Below are 3,024 nucleotides of genomic sequence, written 5' to 3' on the forward strand. Positions count from 1 at the left end.
AAATGGACTTCAAGAACCTCACAGTCATGAAGGCAGACTGATCAGTAAACACAGCATAATCAGATATGATATGTGCTGAAACAGATCTATGTATAGCATTATGGAAAGCCAGGGGAGATTAAGAAAACAAAACATTATTTTTAAAGTGTGGGGATTGTTAACATTTCCACAGAAGCAACATTTGGATTGAGTATTGAAACAGACATTCTTAAAGTCAAGGAACCGTGGATGGACACTGTGGTATTGGAAACAACAGATCTAGTATGCAGGTAAGGGGGATAGGAGGCACATTGTAGTTCCAAGTTCTAAGACTTCGTAGCATTGAGCAAAAAATGGAACTTAATAATAGTATTAATAGTGGGTCTGCATGCTAGAGAATCTCTAAGGAGTGGATAGAAAGGAATGGATTAAAGTGTTTTTCAAAGTACCGTCATGTGACTGAAGCAGTTCAAAATGTTTTCTGTTCTAATGCCCAAGGTTCAAATTCCCAAGAGAGGACATGTTTGGCACAGCTTGTATTGCATGTACAGCTATGCCCTGCCTAGAATTAAACAAAACACCTTCATTGAAATACCACCAAGACTGTATCCCATAGGAGATTGACACTTCCCTGGAAAGGAAAATCACTTTAAGAATCAGAATATTTAGGAATGTATATTAGTTGAACAAAAGCAAACTACATTAAGAGGAATGTGTTTTCATTTAAATGGAATTTCTGGCTATAGGAGTCTATTCTAAGTTCTAGGTTTTGCTAACAAGAGTTCCTTTCATTCTTGTGGCTTCTATCTGGCAGCCTCTAAAATGAACTTGGCACCTAAACTATAGTAGCTCTTCCTCCTCCCTATCTTTCTGCTACCCTAAAGGTAGTAAGAAGGTTTCTAATCTTGCCTTAACGGTCAGTCTTAGAGTTCTCAACTGTTCTCCCAAACTTCTGTCATTCCTACTTACCCTACTTTCTTAGGGTAAAAACTAGAAAAAGTACTGAGAATGGGGTGATTCCATTCATACACTAGACTTTAATCTTTGAACCATTAGTGCTGAGCAAGAATTGGAAAGGGCTGAAAAATCCCAGCAGTAAATCAAGGGCAAAAGAAGTAGCTCTACACTATAACTGGGCAGTCACTAAGTTGTTTTGTTCCAAAACTCCATGGGGGGTAGTTTTAAATGAGTTTTCCATGGACTTAGTTAATTATTACAGATGTTTTCTTATGACCTTGTTGCTTTTGTGAACTAAATGCGCTTGCTGTTGTTGTTTTAGGGTAGAATCATGTTATGTTTGCGCTCACAGCATGTGGGGGGGGTATGGTATGTGGACTCTCAAAGAAGCGCGTGAGTGCAGGGTGAATGCACATGCCTTCAAGTCTGGTGACTCTAGTTTAGACGTTTTGTTTTTGAACGTTTGCGTCGGTGAACCTTGTGTCTGAAATGAAGTTGGAGATAGTTGCTGACTCATAGAGCTTGTCTCTTACCTTCTCAAGTCCATTTATGGTGATGATTAGTCATTTTGGTGAAGACATTCCTTGTTAGCATTAGGCTAGAAATAGGTAGAAACATAGCAACTAGATTAAAAATATTGTATCTGCCATGAAATTAGAATGTACTGGGAAATATCTAGTTTGAGACATACACCCCGCCTGTTTATAGACAGAACTATTCTCTAAAAGCTTCTCCTACTTTAAAATTCAGGAGCTTCTATTGACCCTGAACATTTTTTTTTAGTACTGGAATTTCATCAGTCTTTGAGACTTTGGCCTATGGTCTTTTGCATGGTTATTAAGACAAGTAATCTGCCACCATGTAATGGGATTAAGACAAGATTTGTCTCTAGCCATAACCAATCTGGTTTACTCAGACTATGATTAACTTACATAAAAATACACTGTGAGTACTCTGGAGCCAATGGTGAGTGATCGTGATTATCTTTTCCATCTGGGCACAATAGAGGCACAAAGGGAGGTCACCTAAGAACCTATTCTGATTTTCTCAAATGGTTGAGACATGAAGATATCAGATAAAGTCCTAAAGGCTGCAGCTATATAGTAGAAAAATGATTCACATCTTGTAAATCTCACAACAGATGTAAAACAGCAGTTTTCAATTATACCTTCCATCAGAATCACCCAGTGTGTGTTTGGGGCAAACATGTCTTACCACAGAAATATTGAAAAGTAAGTAAAAACTGTTAGAAACAATCTTCTCAGAACTTGAGAAAAACGGGAGTTTTATCATTTAAGTAAATGCTTATTTACACTAAAAACACAACTATATAATGGGAGGAAAGCTTTGTGGCATTTCCCTTTTTAAGCACCAGTTTTTGTCTATATCCCTAGCATGGTATCATAGTCCCTAATTCCAGAGGGAGAAGAGGGGTCTTTCTTTGTAAACTACTGATGTTAAAGACAGACAGACAGACAGACAGACAGATATGGATCTGTTTTAACCTGGTTAGGAGCTACTTTGAAGGATATACCAAGGAATACATCTCTTTTTCTCTCACTTAGAACTCCAGCTGGAAAAACATATGTTGAAAACATATGTAGAAAAGACATATTTTCAAACTTACAGCAGATTGTATAAGCCTGGGAACAAGTACAGGAAAGACGTTCTTTAGAATATTAGGACACTCAAAAGAACCACAAACAACGGGGAATTTAGAAGATTACAACCATACTGGAGGCAAAACACATGGTTTTAAAAAGGTAAAATACTCCTTTGCTTTTACCTTGAGCTCATCCTTAGGCCTGTCTGAAATAACTTCATTTGTTTTAAAATGGATGTTTAAAAAAACTCTCTATCAAAAGTTGAGCTTAATGCAAGTTAAGAAGTAGACTCTGGTGAATATATGCAGTGTGCCAAATTGTACATCAATGGGTGTAGCAAAAGTAGTACTCAGAGGGAAATTCATAGCTACTAATAGAAGACTGAAGGAAGGACCATCCAGAGACTGCCCCACCCGGGGATCCATCCCATAAACAACCGAACCCAGACACTATTGCGTATAGTAACAAGATTTTGCTGAAAAGA

The 3,024-nt window shown here is 37.7% G+C and overlaps 1 pseudogene; it reads left to right on the top strand.

Moving 5' to 3' along the window:
- Window positions 1-263: 263 nt before the first annotated feature.
- The window catches only part of LOC110313707, a 6,972-nt pseudogene continuing 4,211 nt past the window's right edge, over window positions 264-3,024 (top strand).

The sequence above is a fragment of the Mus pahari genome, chromosome X (assembly GCF_900095145.1).
Source record: "Mus pahari chromosome X, PAHARI_EIJ_v1.1, whole genome shotgun sequence".
Lineage (NCBI taxonomy): Eukaryota > Metazoa > Chordata > Mammalia > Rodentia > Muridae > Mus > Mus pahari.